The sequence below is a fragment of the Myxocyprinus asiaticus genome, chromosome 26, assembly GCF_019703515.2.
Source record: "Myxocyprinus asiaticus isolate MX2 ecotype Aquarium Trade chromosome 26, UBuf_Myxa_2, whole genome shotgun sequence".
NCBI lineage: Eukaryota > Metazoa > Chordata > Actinopteri > Cypriniformes > Catostomidae > Myxocyprinus > Myxocyprinus asiaticus.
Window position 1 is genome coordinate 34730611 of NC_059369.1, and position 21629 is coordinate 34752239.

Here is a 21629-nt window from a genome sequence, read left to right on the forward strand (position 1 = left end):
AAGACACGTATTGCACACACTTTTATTTTGTAGATTTACATCTTGCACAATTTTAAATTATTTATTTAAATGTGTTAAATTCAATAGCTCCTTGGTCATGTGACCTGCAACCCTCATACTACTTTAAGAACATCCACTCACTAGCCTTAAGTATTGCACACCCGTTTGTTTGTCCATTTTCATCTCAGGTGATTTTACATGAACTTTTATGTTTTTCATTGTTGCAAACTTCTATAGCTCTCTGGCCATGTAATCTACTGACCTCAAACAAGGTTCAGAATATCCACAGATTACCCTTCTATATTGCACACACTTAGTTTATCAGTTTTCATCTCACATGATTTTAATTGCATTTTTTTTAATTTAGATTTTCAATAGCTCCTTGGTCATGTGACACACTGACCTCAAACAAGGGACAGAATGTTCACTGACTACCCTTCTATATTGCACACCCTTTTGTCTTTGCATTTTTATCACACGTGATTTTATATATATATATATTTTTTATCTTTCTAATTGCAATAGCTCCTTGGTCATGTGACTTATAACCCTCAAACAAGGGTCAGAATATCCACTGACTACCCTTCTATATTGCACACCCTTTAGTTTGTCTATTTTCTTCTCCCGTGATTTAACATTAATTTTTCAAACATTCACATTTCAATAGCTCCTTGGTCATGTGACCTACAACCCTCAAACAAGGGTCAGAATATCCACTGACTACCCTTCTATATTGCACACCCTTTAGTTTGTCTATTTTCATCTCCCGTGATTTAACATTAATTTTTCAAACATTCACATTTCAATAGCTCCTTGGTCATGTGACCTATTTCCAGCAACCAATGTTAAAAATGTCCATTGACTACCCTTCTGTATTGCAAACCCTTTACTTTGTTCATTATTATCTCACACGATTTTACATGATCTTCCTTTTTTGTTTTTTTTTTTAAATTTTTAAATTTCGATAGCTTCTTTGTCATGTGATCTACTGACCTCAAATAAGGTTCAAAATATCCACTGACTACCCTTCTATATTGAACAACCCTTTAGTTTGTCCATTTTCATCTCACATGATTTTACATGAATTTGTCAAACATTCAAATATCAATATCTCAATGGTCATGTGACCTACAACCCTCAAACAAGGGTCAGAATATCCACTGACTACTCTTCTATATTGCACACCCTTTAGTCTTTGCATTTTCATCTCACATGATTTTATTTTAATTGTTTTATCATTCAAATTTCAATAGCTCTTTGGTCATGTGACCTACTGACGTCAATCAAGGTTCAAAATGTCCACTGAATACCGTTCAATACTGTACCCCTTTACTTTGTCCATTTTCATCTCACATGATTTTACATTAATTTTTCAAACTTTCAAATTTCAATAGCTCCTTGGTCATGTGACCTACTGACCTCAAACAAGGATCAGAATTTTCAATGACTAACCATCTATATTGCACACACTTTAGTCTTTCCATTTTCAACTCACATGATTTTATATGTATTGTTTTAACATTCGAATTTCAATAGCTCCTTTGTCATGTGACCTACTGACGTCAACCAAGGCTCTTTAGTTTGTCCATTATCATCTCACACGATTTTATCTGATTTTTTCAAACTTTAATATTTTAATAGCTACTTTGTCATGTGATCTACTAACCTCCAATAAGGTTAAAAATGTCCACTGACTACCCTTCTATACTGCACACCCCTTTAGTTTGTCCATTTTCATCTCACATGATTTTACATTCATTTTTCAATCCTTCAAATTTCAATAGCTCCTTGGTCATGACCTACAACCCTCAAACAAGGGTCAGAATTTCCATTGTCTACACTTCTATATTGCACACCCTTTACTTTGTCCATTTTCATCTCACATGATTTTACATGAAATTTTTCAATCCTTCAAATTTCAATAGCTCCTTGGTCATGTGACCTACTGACCTCAAACAAGGATCATAATTGTCAGTGACTACCCTTCTAATTTATATTGCACACCCTGTTGTCTTTGCATTTTTATCACACATGATTTAACATAAATGTTTCAAACATTCAAATTTCAATAGCTCCTTGGTCATGTGACCTACAGCCCTCAAACAAGGGTCATAATATCCACTGACTACCCTTCTATATTGCACATCCTTTACTTTGTCCATTTTCATCTCACATGATTTTACATATATATTTCTTTTAAATTTAGAATTTCAATAGCTCCTTGGTCATGTGACCTACTGACCTCAAACAAGGGTCAGAATGTTCACTGACTACCCTTCTATATTGCACACCCTTTTGTCTTTGCATTTTTATCTCACATGATTTTATATGATTTGTTTTTATCTTTCTAATTAAAATAGGTCCTTGGTCATGTGACCTACAACCCTCATACAAGGGTCTGAATATCTGCTGACTACCCTTCTATATTGCACACCCTTTAGTTTGTCCATTTTCAAACATTCAAATTTCAATAGCTCGTTGGTCATATGACCTACAACTCTCAAATAAGGGTCTGAATGTTCATTGTCTAACCTTCTATATTGCACACCCTTTAGTTTGTCCATTTTCATCTCACATGATTGTTCATTAATTTTTTTTGATTTAGAATTCCAATAGCTCCTTGGTCATGTGACCTACTGACCTCAAACAAGGATCAGAATTTTCACTGACTACCCTTCTATATTGCACACCCCTTTAGTTTGTCCATTATCATTTCACATGATTTTAAATGAATTTTTCAAACATTCAAATTTCAACAGCTACATTGTCAGTGATCTACCGACCTCCAATAAGGTTCAAAATGTCCACTGACTACCCTTCTATATTGCACACCCCTTTAGTTTGTCCATTTTATTCTCAAATGATTTTACATTAATTTTTCAAACTTTCAAATTTCAATAGCTCCTTGGTCATGTGAACTTCCACCCTCAAACAAGGATCAGAATATCCACTGACTACCCTTCTAACCCTTTCAAGCTAGATCAGTGATTGTTAGCATGCTGAATGCATGCTAATTGGATAAACCATGCTTTGATTAGCATAGCAATTGCTCAACAAGTATATCAACATACTGTAGAACAATTTAACAATAAAACCTGTCCTCAAGCTAATCTCAAGCTCCACTATTCACCATAATGGTAATGCCCCCAAAAATTGTAACATGACAGAAACTCAGAAACAACAAAACATTAAAAACTAATCAGTATCTCTCTTTACATTCATCTTGCACAAAGACACACTATATTACACTTAAGTTTAACATTTACTCTCCCTGTCGAGTGCATGTAAAGCATGCTGGGAAATAGAAATCCCCTTCCCAGTTTAAGTTAAATTTAAGTTCCTATAAATTTAAAGAGACAAGTTAATTAAACTCAAAACATTAAACAATTCAGGTTACTTAAAAAGGTGTAAGTTTCGTGAACTCAAAAGAAAGAGAATGTTCTAAATACTCATCAAGGTTAATTTATTTGAACTAATTTGTATGATTTAGTGGCTGAGGACCTGGCGGCAATGTGTCTGGGGACAGGAGAGCAAGTTTTTTTCTCTCTCTCTCTCCTCTCTCTCTCTCTCTCTTTCCTCTCTCTCTGTGTCTCTCCCGCTCGCCCTTTCCCTCTCCCCTCTCCCTCCCCTTATCTCTCCCCAGGTACCCGGGATGCGGGGTGGACCATCGGCTGGTGGAACGGCCGGAATGGCAGCGTCTCCTCTTCAGAGATGGGGGGAGTAGGCCAGTCCGGATGGCACCCCGGCTGAATCGGGTGGGGGAGGAGTGTGATGAGGAGGAGGACGTGGCCGGGCCGTGAGGGCGCTGAGTTAACTAATCAGTGAGAGAGAGAAATAAAGGGGAGCTGGAGATGCCAGTTTGGGAGAGAGAGAGAGACACACGTGGCCGCTGTGTGTGTGTGCGTCAATGTGTTTTATGTTGTTTTAAGTTCATTTCTGTCATTAAAGTTTACGTTGACTGTTCTGCCAGTTCCCGCCTCCTACTTGCCCATCTGTTACAAGGCTTTTTAGAGTATCTGCAAAATAATAGGCTGTGAAAACAACTCTGTGAGCATGTAAATGAGAACAAAGATCACAAGTTCGCCTCGCATACAAAGCTCTTCCTTTGATAAACAGGAAGGTGAGTGATAATTCTGTATGTAGGCAAAGCAAAGCCAATACATGCTGCAATAAAGGTAAAAAGAAAAAGTAATAGTACCACTCAGACTCAAATGTACCTATAAGCTGAAGAAGTTAATAATAGTATAGGAGCCAAAAATGTGACTAAGAAGTTTGTAAAAACAAGATCGAGGAACACTGCTCAACTTCCCTCTCTAGTTTCTGTTGGTGTATATATTCAAAACTAGAGTAAGCTTCAGTTTCACACATTGAGCTCTTAAAAAAAATAAATAAATAAATAAATAAAATAAAATTTTCTTTTCTCCTTGATCTCACATAAACTGTGCCTGCTTGGTCTGGGGAAAATGACTCTGAATTGTTATACGGATCACATAGCAAAGTGGGTTTTTGGAAATTGGATTTTTGAGTACAGACATCGCCAATTCTGACTGCAGAAAATTAGTTCCTTGAATGGTATAGCTTGGTTAAATTTAAAGATCTGGGCTAGTACATGGAAGGTTGCAGTTTTAGAATTCATAAGGGGCAATCCTTTAGCTGTCCCTTTGTTCCTGTTAGCAATGGACTCAACCTTGGATTGATGCAGTGGATCATCCCTGTAACTTTAAATGGGACTGTTCTATGGTGACATTGCATGGTATAGACGTGTGCTGTAGGTTTAAGTTTTATCATGGTAACAAATTCCAAAGTTGTTTGAGACCTCACATGGACAAAAAGCAGAGACATATTCATTTCTATCCATTATACTGTAGAAAAAAATGAATTAAAAATAATCAATGTATGTTATGAATATTAATACTTTATACAGGTGTAAGGACTTGCAACAACTTTTATATGATGCAGATGATGTATGAAACTATTTTGGTAGTGTGTTGGGTGAGGGTCACCACTTTAAATGACTAGTCATGAAGCAAAACCAGTTGAGGTTACCAAAGTCCTAGAATGACAGGACATTATGTGCATCATTCACCCAACACAACAGAGATACAACCTGAGCTGAGAAGTTATCACACTGGCAACATCCTTAATTTACTTTGACTGCATTTAATATAATTACAATGGGACTGACCTCTACATTCTTTACTCTTCAACCCTGGTGCATTTTTTGGCTGCTGTTTGCAATTTTTCATTCTCAAATGTAAAAGCTCACCAGACACATACAGTGAACTAATTGCAAATGATTTGTCTCATTTTACTGAAAACCATCACCAAAATATATATATATATATATTTTTTTTTTCTCCAATAATTCATAAATAATACTGTAGCCTATATGTTTACAATCTTGTCATGAACATTAATTGATATCATTATATATAGTTATAATATTACTGAATATTATTATACGCCTGCATTATGTAGGGCTGTGTTAATACAGTGCAAGTGAATGGTTGCCAGAACACTGAAGGTGCAAATATCACATAAAGGCATCATAAAAAGTAATCCATATGACTCCAGTGGTTTAATCAATGTCTTCTTAAGCGATCCATTCTGTTTTGGGTGAGAACAAACCAAAATATAACTTCTTTTGGCACGATTATGATTTCAAGCTCGATTACACTTCTTAGTGCTTGATGCATACGCAGAATGATAGATGGCACAATAGGAATTGCAATCATGATCGCCAAGGAGACTGCTGTCAATATTTATAGTGAAAAAGGAAATACATTTTGGTCTGTTCTAACTCAAAACCGATTGGATTGCTTCAGAAGACATTTATTTAACCACTGGCTTCATATGGATTTATTTTATGATGACTTTATGTGATATTTGGACCTTCAGATTTCTGGCCACCAATTTTCTTGCATTGTATGGATATACAGAGCTGAGATATTCTTCTAAGAATCTTAATTTGTGTTCAGTAGCAGAAAGAAAGTCACACACATCTGGGATGGCATGAGGGTGAGTGAATAATGAGAGAATTTTGGGGGGAAATATCCCTTTAAGTTTTGAATTAACATTTTCCATTAAAGTTCTTTAGAACTGAACATATTGACAGAGGAGAAAAACTCATAGCTTCATCCTTAATTCATGGGGGTCCAGGCTTTAAAGCTCTTGTTAAATTTTCCTTTGTACTTGCCTCATGACAATTTACCACAATACTTGCAAAGTATCTAGAATTTAACTGTGGTATTAGTCAAATTAGTGTAAAACCATGCTCCTCATTACCAGATATAATTATAGTGTCTAAAAAACAAACTATGGAATTTATAATGAAAGACAATATACATGTAGGAACTATAAACAACTGCCATAAAAGTGACTTATATTCCCCTAGTATACAATATTTAATATAATTATAATAACGGTAACATTTATTATAAATATATAAAAAGTTTTTGCTAAGAATAAAAAAAACATAGTTTCTACACTTAGTGTTTCTAACTGCAGTGTAAAAAGAATGGTGATGGGTGGATTGAAAAGTCTGTAATTACCATTGTGATTGACCTGATGTTTTTCTGTTTTCCTTGTCACTGCTGTTTGGAATGTCGGGGCTGGTTAATCTGGTTTCAACAAGCTTTGCACGGAACCTTTAAGGTTTCCATATCTCGCGCTGTGTTTACCACGGGACAGAGTAGGTTCATCAGCGCTGCGCAGGTGGGCCGGTCCCACTCTACTCTCATGCTGCGGCCAGCGAATGCATGGTTTAATCGTGTTGCTCCGTTTCGTCACACTTTTGAAGTATTTGGTGTTTCCCATGCACAACAGTAAATGGTAGCACTTAATAAATAAGAGTGGGGAAATTTTGTAGTTGCACAGGAGGGAAAAAACGCATCATATACAGTAGCTGCATCAGCCTACTACTTGACCGGCCCACTGGGAAAAGTCCTGGTGCTCCAGATAGCCAGTCCTTCTCTGCACTCACACCATAGACATCCAATCAATTTTGGATCGCATGCATGTTCCCCAATGTTTAATCAAATATCTCGGCCTCTGAATGGACTAGAAGCTCAATCTAGGGGTTGTTGGAGATGGTATATAAATTATAGATGATATAGATGATATACAACATTTCTTTATCAGTTGTTGATAACATATTTTGACAATGGTTTATTTATCATGATTTTTGTATTTTATTTTATTTTTTTTTTTTCAGCTGGACTGCAATTTGTTTTTGACATCTGAGATACAACATTGCATTATTTAACCAAGCAAGCTCATAGACAAGTAAAAAAATGGCTCATATTGAAGAAAACATCCTATGGTAAGAGCTGATAAGGTGCCTACTTTGGGGATTACAGAAGCAGGGATTGGAGCAGACATGAGAGGTTTGTCTTTATAGTCTTACAAAGATCATATTTTACTTTGTGATTCTTTTGTTAATCATTCAAACTGTGGCATTAGGGTGACAAAATACACTATACAGTCACATTTTTGAGAACAAGAGCTTTCATTTGATATATGAATTGTCTATTTAAGTGCTATGTGAAAAACTTTTATGTTCAAATGCAAAACGCATATTTCTATATCCTAACCTCTAGGAGGCAATCATTACAATGCAAACATTTTAAGGATTTATTTTGTAATTGTATGTAACACAAATGCAAAAATGATTAATGTATTCTATAAAAAAGTTCAGATTCTAAGCTTTCAAATGGTACCACATGTGAGTGACTTACAGTACGTATTTGGGAATATTATAATTTAAGTGTAAATGTATAGTATGCTTCCGCTGGTGGTCCATAGAGTTTAAAGGGTTTTAAACAAAGTCTTTCTAGCAAGTCAGTCCACTGGCAGCCATCTTTGGAACGCCCCTGGGAGACTATTTCCAGTCATGACAGTGCACCTCCTATCTACTTGAATGGGGGAACACTGAAATCTCAAAAATGGTTGGTCAATATTACGATAAAAGGACATATTTCAAATCAGCAGTAAAATCTGACAACGCTGGTGTCATAAATTGTGCTTCTTTACCTCAGATTACGCTAAAAACCGCAATTTTCCCGGCTTGTACAGCTAATGCACATGCGCGTTCTTGAGACGATTGACAGGCGATGTCTATATCTAAAAGGTGATTGGCTCTTTTACCTGTAAGGCGGGACTTTCTTTCTATATCCGTTGACCGTTGGTTGCTTAGATCTCCTTGGTTGGGCATTCCAATTTCTCCCATTCATTTTAATATAAGTGCTAAAAGTCTCTGGTTTTAAAGATGCGCTCAGTATTTATTTTTTATTTTTTTGTGTTTATGTTGTCTTGGACCTACACTGACACATAGGGGCATGGACACAGCATCATTCAAATGCAGTAGTTTTTTGTTTCTGATGCCATTGTTAGTATTCACTATTTACAGTCAGCCATGATTAACCTTTTCATGAGTAGGGTCTAAATTCCCCTGCAGTGCCCCCTGGAGTGAGTTATTTTTACACGTGACACTGCACAGCCGGTAGAGGTGGGCAGAGTGTAGATGAGTATTTTTTTATTTATTTTTATTTTTTTATTGTGTGTGTGTGTGTGTGTTTGTGTGACAAGCGCTAATTTAAACAGACTTGGCTGTGTGCATTGGATAATCACGTTTTCATTATGTTTTCACTGTGAGTATACGAGTTTTAAACTGATATCGTGGTGCTTTTGTAATACTTTGGCTGTCTGTTTCAGAAAAGAAGCATTATTATATGCCTGAAAAGACTGTTTGAGTTGCTGTTTGTGTGAATGAAAACCGCATTTGCACCTAATAAGTTGACGTGGCTGCGTGCATGGGAAGATCATGTTTAGATATGATGGCTGTGCATATACAAGCTGTGAACTGTTATCGTGGTGCTTTTGTGATACTTTTGGCTGTTTGTTACATAAAATAAACATATTATGTGCTTGAAAAGACTCGAGTAGCTGTTTGTTTGACAAATGACAACTGCTAATGTAAACAAATGGCAGCACACATAGGAGGAAGATCACGTTTGATGTATTAACTGTCATATAAGAGCTGTAAACTTTTTATCGAGGTACTTTGGTGACGAGCTGGATGTATGTACATAAAATAAACTTATTCTGTGGTTTAAAAGACTGTATGAGTAGCTGTTTGAATATAAATTACAGACGCTCGACCAGCGCAGCCTGTGTCAGTGCAAAAGCAGATTTTAATCTGGCAGCTTGTAACGTAACTGGCTGTTGCAGAATCACATGTGTGACGCACTCTGCAGGACCCTGTTATACATATGGCACGTATGAAAGGGTTAACTTAATCCATTAGTGAAAGAATCCAATAACTTGGAGGTTCTGCTCGGTGCTGTTCATGTCGAAGGAGCTCGGAAGTTATTTGTTCTATGGCAATACTCATAGCACCAAAATGGCTTTGTTGTTGATAAGAGAAAATTGTTTACCCTTACATTAATTTATTATTTCATCTCTTGTTGCAAAATGTTTATGAAAGAAGAAAACGTCCCAGGTAACAACTGAATGATAAAATGGCATATCAAACAGAAATATGTTACTATTATATATTATATGATACTTTATCACTTGAGGCCATCATTTACATGACGTCACGACTGTCAAATCAGAGCTTTCATAAAATACTGTGTTTACAACTTGTAATTACGTGTTCTTCGAAGACATGAACGCTTTTACTTGTCGGAATCTCTTAATAACGGTAATTCTGATATGATGTGAACCATAAGCCAGCCCATAAGTATTTCGCTGGTCATGTGCTCTTAAAATGGCAGCTCCCATTAGGGGTCCTTCCCCATGTAGTAATAAAACTGCCTTTATAAGTTTACTGATATGACTGTAGTCTTCATCTCATTTAAGCAGTCATATATATGGGTCATTCTACAGAAATGGTGCAAATTCAGAGTTGGATGAGTTTGATTTTTTTTTTTACTTGTCTTTCCAAATGTATTCTATATTTGTATTGCATTGTATCTGAAATGTATACATTTACTATGGGTACACTGAAATATTTTAATGAATTTTAAGAACTTTAGCTAATTTTAGACAATACCCCACAATTGGTCAATACCGAAATACAACTGAAAATTTACAATAAATAGGAAACAAATAAGTATTTTTTATTTATGTTGATTTAGCATAAAATAATTTATTTTATTGTACTTTTTTGGACCTGTATTAGCTGTTAAGCTCTTTCAGAACTGTTTTCTATTCCCTATTATACTTCAGTTTATACAGCTAGTGTGAAAATCAATCTTTTCTTTTCTTTTCTTTTTTTTTTTTTGGTAAATGTTCGATTTTGAAAAAAAAAAAAAAAAAGAAAAAAAGAAAAAAGTCGGTCTTAATGTTTTGGTAGTGACCTTAATTTTTATGGCACATCTTTTGCTCATTTGCCTCATACCAAGTCACTTAATGAAAATGTTAGCAACTATAATTAGTTTTCACTAAAAAACAAGGAGAAACAGCAGTTTTTTATACTTATGTCATCCATTTATTTGCATCAAAAATATTGTGGAAGAACCAAAAACTTGGATGGATAATGGAGACATACTCTGTTACTCAATCATTAAACATATCTAGCAGGCCTCTGCTGATATTCAAAACATTTAGAAAATGTTACACAATGGACAAGACATGAAAACTACAACATCGGTTTTTTCATTGTACAATAACAGAGCTTTCTTTTAACAGGCTATATTGAACAGTCTTGTGCTAACACACAATAGGTCTGTTTGATGCTGATATTCAGAACTGTCAACAATACTGTGGAACCAATCTAGTCTTCGGTCTTGTAGCCCTCGTTTAACAAACAATATTAGAATGATCAGAAAAACCAACAAAACTTACGACAAGATTAATAGTAATGTTTATCAGTGCATTTCAACATTAAAACTGGAAATGAACATTTTTTATTACCGTTTATGACCATTTCTTCACTCTATTCTATATTCAACATCTTGCAGACAACATCAAACAGTTTTGGGTTGATTTGTACATGCCTTTTTGTCACATTTTGAGGTGGAGGGATTATGTTCAGGACTTTGTCTACTGTGTACCATATCTTGTCCTCCATCCTTGGCCAGAAGTATCGGTTTTTGCCAACTTTGTGCATGGTTTTAACCTCTAAATCTCCTTCCTCCACATCTTCAGTTGTTCCTGGGTAAAAGTCATTGTCATATTGCACAAGGCACCACTTTCCCACCAGGTTGACGGTGACATCTTCAAGTGGTGACAATGTCTCTTCAGTTTTGTTGCTTGTGTCATTACTCTCTAGGGCATTTCTTTGTGATGTTCTGATTTGCTCCTCATGACAATTTGATAATTTAATTCTCACGGTTACTGGTGGAAGGCAAGGACAGGAGTTCTCCCGTTGGCAGAAACAACTAAGCTCACGGTGTTGAATTGTGCCATGGGTAATGCTGATAACCTGGTGTATGTCCAGAGTGCCTTTCACTGATGGAAGATCATTAGGAATTAGAGAAGATACTTCCTGAATCTCCTTCTCCTCTACATAGAACAGATTTATTTTTGTCAGGGACAGAAGTGTTTCAAAGAGGATTTTAGCATTGGGGAGGTCAGTGCCCTTAGCCACCAAAGAATCTCTTCAAAGATACCAACCGTATCCTCTGAAGCATACTTACATTGCCAGTTTTCAGCATAGTCAACATGCAGAATGGCTTCATCGTCTCTCAGGGAACGTTTCAGTGCTTGCAGGTTCGTATACTGATGCTGAATATTAAAGAGATGTTTGCAAACTTTTGATTTCATGTCTTTTTCAAATATTTTCAAAAGCTCTTCAGCTGTGCCCTCAATTCTTTGCTTGACTGTTTTTGACACTGTGATCTTTTCTTTCTGTCCATCCTTCTCCTTTCCATAGTCTTCTTGTTTTGTGACCCATTCATTCCACCGGGTAGCTTCTCCCAATGTGCTTGACATGAAATGGAGGGGCCGGTTTTTATATGACACACACTCTTGGTACATGCAGGTTTTTCTGCTTTTATCACAACACAAGCTCTCTGCCACATTCAACAAGTTATTAGTGCTGATGATACCAAGCTGCTTTAGTCTGTCTACCTTAAATTGAGCATTTTCATGCACTTTGCATAAGCAGGTGTCCCTGTTGTTGATGTTTGGACACACAATCCAGAATGGTCTCAATCTACAGAAACAGGAGTATGAAATATTAAGTTGGGGCATCTCCAAAATCAACATTTGGTGGAGATTTTGCATAGTATAGGAGAGATATCTTTTCTGCTTTTTTTTCCTGAAATGCGTGATAGTTTCTTTTTTCCCTGAAGACAGCCAGCTATTGTCATCTTGACTGTGATCCTCATTGAGATTCAACCCTCTCCTTGATACAAATGTAAGGTTTGTGTTTTTTTAGTTTTTCTTATAGTGGTGATGTGAAATGCCTACTTGTTCTCTGACAGCAGATATGAGCCTGTACTTCTTCAGCATCTAAGTTGAGAAGACTCTACCATGCACATGTTTGATTTGAAAGCTTTTAGAGCTATACTTGTGTTTCAAATGGTCAATGAGTGTATTATGCAACAGGATAGACTTCCTGACATTGTGGGGAACTTTGATATTTTTGGTTTTTGGGGATTCACTAACTGACTGCTCTGACCTTATTCTTTGTAATCTCTTCTTGTATCTGAAAACTCGTCTTTTCATGGACTGTAACTCCCTCTCTAACAGTTTAATTTTCCTTGCACTCTGACTCCTTCTTCTGGCCCTTCTCTGATCTGGTATGTTGTGATCTGGTGTACATTCACCCTCACTTGATGTACCAGGTGGAGTTGTTTCCCTACAGAGGGTCTCTAGCTCTTTCTGTACTTTCATCCGTGACCTATGCTGTTTTTGACTTGCTCTCCATTTCACACGAGTGTATCTCTTTATGTATTTAAATTTCCCCTCTTGCTTGCACCTTAAATTTCTTTCTCTTTCTTTTTGTAGGTATTGCTGGTATCTTATGGGGTCATCCCTGATCCTCTGCCTATATTCGCGCAGGTGCTCAGCTGTACTTTTGGGCATATTTGCATGTCTCTTGTGTTTCTCTGTCTGTATCAATGAGTAAAAATGTAAAAATATAAAATGTTATGAATTATTATACATAAAATGAACAACTAAATATCACTACCAAAACAAATATGTCAATACCAAAACAGCATTGCTTGTTCGGTACTGACAAAAAGTGTTTCGGTATTGACTGTTTCGGGTTTGACAATTCTACATTAACTTAAATGTGAGGTTAAATGTGAGAAAAGTAGAATGCTGGACATCAATGCTTTTAACAGAATCAAGTCACGATAAACACAAATAATGTTTTCAAACATTACATCTAGTTTTTATAAGCGCAACAAGAAGTTCGGTAATGACACTTTTTAAAAACACATCCAGGTTTTCTGACTTTACAACCAATTTATTTCAAAATGTTAAAGAACATCTACTCACCATGTGCTGCAGGGAAGGAAGAAGGCCTTATGTGTCTTCCTGGTCACATGGTTTGGGGTGTGGCTAATGTTGCATCCATCCAGAGAGACTTTTTTGTTTGCGTTTCGGTATTGACAAAAAAATGGGGGACAACATCTTTTCTATACAAATAAATTCTTAAAAAAAATTTAAATAGCAGAAAAACACGTCAGCTAAATTTAGGTAGGACTTGACAAGGTACATAAGGATGAAGTGTTTTAAAAAATATGAAAAAATATTTAGTTTAATTTCTAAGTGCAGTTTTGAGGGTTGAACTGGGGGACATGTGCCACTCAATAGAAAAGAACATATAAATCACTATATTTAAAAATATGTAAAGTTATTACATTAATTATTTATATTGCCTCTTTTAGTCATGAACTTGACTTTTGTAAATATGTGTCAGTTGCCTATAAACGCCTTTATATATATATATATATATATATATATATATATATATATATATATATATATATATATATATATACACACACACACTGGCAGCCAAAAGTTTGGAATATTGTACAGATTTTGCTGTTTTGGAAGGAAATTGGTACTTTAATTCTCCAAAGTGGCATTCAACTGATCACAAAGTATAGTCAGGACATTACTGATGTAAAAAACAGCACCATCACTATTTGAAAAAAGTCATTTTTGATCAAATCTAGACAGGCCTCATTTTCAGCAGCCATCACTCCAACACCTTATCCTTGAGTAATCATGCTAAATTGCTAATTAGGTACTAGAAAATGTATCTTGCTATTATATCAAACACTGCTGAAAGCTATTTGGTTCATTAAATGAAGCTTAACATTGTCTTTGTTTTGGTTTTTGAGTTACCACAGTATGCAATAGACTGGCATGTCTTAAGGTCAATATTAGGTCAAAAAAGGCAGACAAGAAACAGCTTTCTCTAGAAACTCGTCAGTCAATCATTGTTTTGAGGAATGAAGGCTATACAATGCTTGAAATTGCCAAAAAAAAAAAAAAAAAAAGATTTCATAAAAAGGTGTACACTACAGTCTTCAAAGACAAAGGACAACTGGCTCTAACAAGGACAGAAATAGATGTGGAAGGCTCAGATGTACAACTAAACAAGATGATAAGTACATCAGAGTCTCTATTTTGAGAAATAGTCTCCTCCCATGTCCTCAGCTGACAGCTTCATTGAATTCTACCTGCTCAACACCAGTTTCATGTACAACAGTAAAGAGAAGATTCAGGGGTGCAGGCCTTATGGGAAGAATTGCAAATGTGGCAGAACAAGTTAATTGGTCAAAATTATTGAGTGATGTCGGTGACCTCCTATCAGCGGGGGTTACCGCCTATTTAGAGCCAGTCGGCTGTAGCCTGGGATGCGTCATGTCCTACTTCATGGTTTCTGATGGTAGTGGAAGGTATGTGCTGTTGTGATTAGCAAGTAGCAGTTTGGCTAAAAAGAACTGTGTTGCTATAGTATTCGCTCTGTTTATGTTAGAGTTTGGAATCACTTGTACTTTCATCAGCATGTGTCAGCAACTGCTCACCTCTCAAGTACGTTTTATAAGTTGTCTTTGTATTGGGCTGGGGGTGTAGGGTTTTTTTTTTTTTTTTTTTTTCTCTTATGGGGCATAGTGATTTGTTTATACTCCCAGTAGTGTGATTCAAAGTATCAAAAACCAAGTTTTTCAATAAATCTGCTGTAAAAGTACAGTCAAAGTCTGTAACTTTAAATTACAAGAATCCACCGTTTTATAACACGACTGTACCATTTTTTTTTTTTACGGTTTTGAGTGTTAATTTAGTAGATATCAGTGTAAAAACACTGTTATCAGGGTAAAAACACTGACCAATATTTATTTATTTTTTTTTTTATTTTTTTTTTTACATTTTTCCTGCTCTGTGCGCATTTATTTAAAAACAAAGAATTTTTGTTTTTTACGCATGTTTGCTGTAAATTTTAAGTAATAAACACATTATAAAACCTAATGAAAATCAATTTTACAGAACTGTTCTATAAAATTGCTTCCAATACAGTGTAATAAAAAAAATACGACAACTGCAACTTAACAATAATTTTCCGTTTTCTAACATTAAATGCATGGTAAATTTAAGTTCCACATCAACAAAGACATTACATTTAACCAAAAACAGTAGCTTAACATCTGCATTTGACCAAACCTGGACTTATGGTCAAATATTAATGATTTGAAAAGTAAAAATATATTTGGACAGGGATATTTTAATCTCTACGCTCTAGCACAATACTTGTTTTTATTATAATGCACTGGTCCTTCATACACGCACAGAAACACCCACGGGGAATAAAATAATAAAGGATAGTTTGATTCAAATAATTTAATAACGTTAACTGTTAAAGCTAGGGTATGCAATCTTTTCCAGAAATTATTTTTGTTATACTGGTTGAAAGTCTCTTCACATCCTGATAGCAATCAATAATTTAAGTGGTCTAAATGTAAAAAAAAAAAAATATATATATTATATATATATATATATATATCTATATATATATATATCTTCCTTCTGTGGAAGGGACAGGACTAAAAAAATGATCGACCATTCATTGCATTCGGTCCGAATGTAATGATAGGATGTCCTTCCTGTCTGTCAATCAATATTTGCATACTGCCGCGCAACTTGTTCGCGCAGACGATCACACGTCATCAGCGCGGGTTCCGCTGTGTTGAGCGAGCGCGAGAATGGAAGGCGAACCACCAGTAAAAGGAAACAAGAAAAAACTTTTGATCAGGGCCATTTGGGTGATTTCTGTTATTATTATGATTTAAAAAGGAGCCAAACAACTATGTGATAATAAATGGCTTCATATAATCACTATCCTTAAATAAAAGATTATAGAATAGAATAAAAGAAATGTTTTTGCATGATCAGTCATATTTTCAAAATCAATGCAACAATTTATGCAAACTTTTGAGCACAAGAGTGTGTGTGTGTGTGTATATATATATATATATATATATATATATATATATAATTTATATTTATTTATCACACATTTGCACAAATACAGTGAAATTCTTTTTTTCACATATCCCAGCTAAGCTGGGGTTAGAGTGCAGGGTCAGCCATGATACTGTGCCCCTGGAGCAGATAGGGTCAAGGGCCCAACAGTGGCATCTTGGTAGTGCTGGGGCTTGAACCCCTGACCTTCTGATCAGTAACCCAGAGCCTTAACTGTTGAGGTCGGTCGGTCGGTCGGTCGGTAGGTAGGTAGGTAGGTATTCTGTTAGTCAGACAATGTCTCATCAAGAGCAGCTTAATGCTTCATTTGCAGCTCAGTGGGCAGAGGGAGTCGGGTTTGACACACAGTGCTCTTTATATATATATATATATATATATATATATATATATATATATATACACATGTGCGCACACACCGAACAGCCACAACATTTTGAAAAAAATTTGAATTAGTCTCTTGAAAGCTGCGTGCATAATAATTATACACTAATTGGCAAAGTGTCATTTAAAACAGTTTTAAGGGAAGTGTAGCATATCACAGCACGTCAACTTCCCCAAACTGTTTCATGTCAGCAGCCCCATTAACCATGATATCTTGATACAGAATTAACAGATCTGCAGAACTGAAATGCTTCACTATCATTTCAATTGCAATTGTTCGTTTGCTTTAGGGGAAAATTATGTGCATTATGACTAGAGAGTGCATCCAAAGCAAAGTCTTCATCTAGCAAGAGGAACTGTTGTTTGAAGATCTTCTACATGCCATTTTATTTATTGTTGCCTACATCATCTTTATTCTTCATTTCCAAGGTGACGTAAAAAAACCTACTAATCCCAAACCTACCTGACCAAAGAAGGGTAAAGCCTCCGCCCTGCAAAACCATCATGATCTTCCATCCGTAATGGCATGCAGTATTCCAGTGAAAAATGACTCTGTTGTCAAAGTTGATGGTCCTAAAACATATTTGATTGGCTCTTATGTGGAGCATAATTTTGGTGGAAATGACATAAAGACCATCGCCATTGTGCTTCGTAATGAAAACTGGATGTACATTTGTGTGATGTGCTGTGAAGGGAAGAATGTTACTTCACCAGCTGAATATTCAATTAATTACGACCACTTTGGCTTTGATTATGGCACGGCCGATATCACGTGCCCAATCAATTGTGCATGTTCCAAACCAACACATGTTGCAATTACAGCCAATTCACTCTCTCAGAGTATAATATCCTTCCAACCTATTAGAAACAGACATTCCAACATCCTTGTCTTATAACTTTACAGTTTGCATCTCTTGTCATGTTTGACTACAAAAATGTGTTGAATTTAGTCCAGGCTATGGAGATGTTCAAACTGCTTGGTGTTCAAAGGGTGGCAATGGCTGTGTCTTATTTGGAAGGATGCGTCCTCCATTTTTTATTTTTTTATTATTATTTTAATTATTTTTTATTGGGAATGCAAAAAAGGTTAACAATTGTATAAATGTAAGTGCATATACATAAAAGGTGTTGGGCCTCATGTATTCAAATAGAAGACAAAGGCAGGCCTAATACAGTCGTAAAAAACCTAACTCAAGCCCCACACCAAGTCGTAAATCTTCCTGATAAAAATCGCGCCAAAATCAAACAAAGGGAGTCCAAAACAGACTACAAATCCATGAAGCCTTGCTCACTAAAGGATTGAACTCTCAACTCCTATTGGATGAGGCACACAACAGAACATCCCTCAAACATGACATCATCAGGAGTTGAAATACCTCTGAAATGCTTCCAGAATTCACTTCCAGCGACTTTGTTCACAGAATATAGACGTAGCTTTTTTGCTGCTCTCAGGTGCAACCTCGTGGCACAAGGAAGTAATGTCCGACTTGAAACTGTAGCCATACAATCTCCATCTCGCTGGATGAGGTGAGATTACTCCGTGTTCAACCAAACACTAACGGATCCGAAGGAGACCGCCGAGCAATTCGCATCTTCATCCGTTTGCCTACAGAAGTGAAGAGATTAAAGATTTCTCTTCCATCTTCAATCAAGTCGACATTTCTGAATTCTCCGCCACCCCGCCGAGAATCAACAGCCGTACCGCCCGCCGACAGAGCGAGGAAACGGCCTCCCGTCATCACACGAGCCTCAAGGAACCGGGTCAAAGTTAAAGGACGGAGGAAAACACATTCTACCTGTGTCCTCATGCGATTCAAGTAAGAGGTTTACGTCTGGGCAGAGATAGAATATTATAGCATGTTATTCTTGTGTTTCAAGGTTTTTGCTTGTACAGTTTATGGACTGCCATGTCCGCTCATTATTAATACTCAGGGTATTAATTATCACAAATTTGTTTTGCTGTATTGTGGTCCAACCAAATTGGATTGTGCAATTTCGCCATCGCAGGTGAGACAGAAACTGAGTTCATCCATTAAAGAGTCAAATAACGCTGGACTTTTTCGAGCCCCGCTCGTAAAACCGCGTCTCTGAGTGATGAACACAGCTGCTTTCTCTCCCACTATCGCGAAATCGGCTTTAGGGCTGTCACTTAATCATCTCTCTCTCTCTTACTAATCACACACACACACACACACACACACACTGTCACACACACACCTTATGTGTTATAGGATTATTTTATTTCCATATCTAATCATATCACTGTTTAGTTTGTAGCTGTAAGTCGGAAGTTTATTGACTGCATTGTATTAATTATTAATTGATATTACTGCATAAATAAACTTTGTTTATATTACAAAGAGAAGTGTTTTGGTTTGTTTTGCATACGCCTGTGTCATGCTGACGGGATGTCAGTGCTCTGATTCAAACCTTCATTCATTGTTTTTTTTCCCGAAAATCGATATTCTTCGGATGTCGATTTTCTTAAGAAAACAATCTAATGCTGAGACTGTTTTACTATTTGGTTATTAGTCCCTAACTCCAGGGTGGTGCCCCGTCAATGTTAATTCTTATTAATATTCTATTGATTTTTGATAATTGATAATTATCTTTGATGATTGTTGAATTTGAATGATCAATAAGCTAGTATTAATTTTAATTAATGTTTCATCGATGTTAACAATTAACGATTATCTTTGATAACTGTTGATTTAAAGGATTTAAAAAAGCTAACATTGATTCTCATCAATGTTCTATTGATTTTAATAATTAATATCTATCTTTGATAATTATTAATTATTGCTAATAACCAAACTTGCTCCTAAACGTAGCACACTACATTTACTGGAGCCCCATTTGAGGTTTTAATGAGTTAGATTCAATTGATTAATTTAAATATTAATTAATAACTACAGAAATAATTAATTATTTCTGATAGTAACACTGATCTAAACAACCAGTAAAGCCCTACAAAGGCATTGACAATAGCTAAAAAGTAAGAAAAAGAGACAAAAAAATGAAACAAAACAGCCTCTGACGTATGCAGCCAACAAATGCAACCTCCGGAGGACGCAGCCTTCCAAACGAAACACAGCCAATATATAAAACCAACTGTAATTCTGACACACAGAAAGTTCTTGACTACTATGTGAAAAGTAGCTTTGTGGAGATCATCCCATGGAGGGTTACAGACTACATCAAGGTGTCCAAAGGGTGGAAGAAAAGTGAATTGGCAGGTGAACTGCACTACTATGGGCAAATTCCTGCACTTAATGACTGTGTTAATCGTTACATGTATCAAAGTCGCTATGTTGCTCTACATGACATTGATGAATTAATTATGTCCCTTAAGGTGAAAACTTGGACAGAACTGTTGCCTGAGCTTGAGAAAATGTATGGTACTGATGTGAGCTTTGAGTTTGAGAACAATATATTCCCTTTCAAGGCAAAGGTTCAAACGGAGTATGAGAGGAAAGGTTGGAACAATATACAGGCAGTAAACATTTTCAGATATGTTGATCGAATACCCAATGACCCCTTCAGTTTCAACAACTTCAAAATTATAGTAAATCCTCATCTAGTTTCTCAGGTTACTCTCCATGGACTGCTGAAAACGGTGAATCCGAACCATTCATCAATCCGTGTTGATCACACCATTGCCCGTCTGTACCATTTCAAAGATTTTCCATACCCAGCGGACACGGAGCTTGTAAGAGACAAGCGTCACTGGGATTATGCTGAAGATCTAATGATAGCTGTTTCTAGGGTTTTTCTAGATTGTGGATTTATTAAAAACTAGGTGCCAGGGGGCCTGGGTAGCTCAGCGAGTATTGACGATGACTACCACCCCTGGAGTCGCGACTTCGAATCCAGGGCATGCTGAGTGACTCCAGCCAGGTCTCCTAAGCAAACAAATTGGCCCGGTTGCTAGGGAGGGTAGAGTCACATGAGGTAACTTCCTCGTGGTCACGATTAGTGGTTCTCGCTCTCAATGGGGCGAGTGGTAAGTTGTGCGTGGATCGCGGAGTATAGCATGAGCCTCCACATACGGAGTCTCTGTGGTGTCATGCACAATGAGCCACGTGATAAGATGCGCGGATTGACGGTCTCAGATGCGGAGGCAACTGAGACTTGTCCTCAGGATATTGAGGTGCGTAACCGCGCCACCACGAGGACCAAAAAAGTAGTGGGAATTGGGCATTCCAAATTGGGAGAAAAGTCTCAGCTATATAGGCATATGCTCAATTTAATGCTCAAATGAATGTCATGAAGAAACAATTTTTTTTTTTCAAGTGCCCAATTAAAAATGAAGTGTGTAACATCTTTTGATGTTAAAATCTCTCCTACTGAAATCAGTCTGTGCTTACTGAAATTCAAACAAATGCCCCCAGTGGCTGAAACTGGAAGTTGAACGAATGGGCACGTGCAAGTTCCAGTTTCAGGGTGAAATGTCCACAGAGTGGCGCCAAAAGCGAGTTTTTGTTTTTAAATTATGTGATACAGTCAATGCATATTTTATTAACTCTACTCCCAAACCCGAACCCTAAACCTAACCGTCAGTGGAGTAAAAATAACGTGAAACCATATGATGAGAAATTGCTCTGTTTGTTTTAACGGCCCGACTGCCAGACATTGATTCAACCATTTGGACCAGGACTATCAACAATATAGTTTACAATGCTACAAGGGAAAAAAATATGTTGTAATCTTTTTTTTGTTTTGTTTTTTTGCAATTCTATTTGGTGGTTCAGAAATAACTGAAGGAGACAGTTTACCCAAAAATGATAATTCTCTCA